Source organism: Gekko japonicus, unplaced genomic scaffold (genome assembly GCF_001447785.1).
Source record: "Gekko japonicus isolate JY-2015 unplaced genomic scaffold, Gekko_japonicus_V1.1 scaffold575, whole genome shotgun sequence".
NCBI classification, from domain to species: domain Eukaryota; kingdom Metazoa; phylum Chordata; class Lepidosauria; order Squamata; family Gekkonidae; genus Gekko; species Gekko japonicus.
In genome coordinates, this window is record NW_015174291.1 from 70,965 (window position 1) to 71,190 (window position 226).

Sequence of the window (226 nt, forward strand, 5' to 3'; positions counted from 1 at the left end):
ACCAGTGAGAGAGAGAAAGAGAGAGAGAGAAAGAGAGAGACTTCAAGACAATACAGGACTTTGGCAAGTTTTTAAGACTGCGTTTTTCATTATTATTATTTTTAACAATCACAACTAAGGCCAAGGAAAAATTGGAGTCCTCATTTCTCCACATCCCACCGAAGGAGGAGGGAATGGGAAGGGGGGGGCGTCCACCAAAGTTACCAAAGGCTGGCAAAAGGGGGGG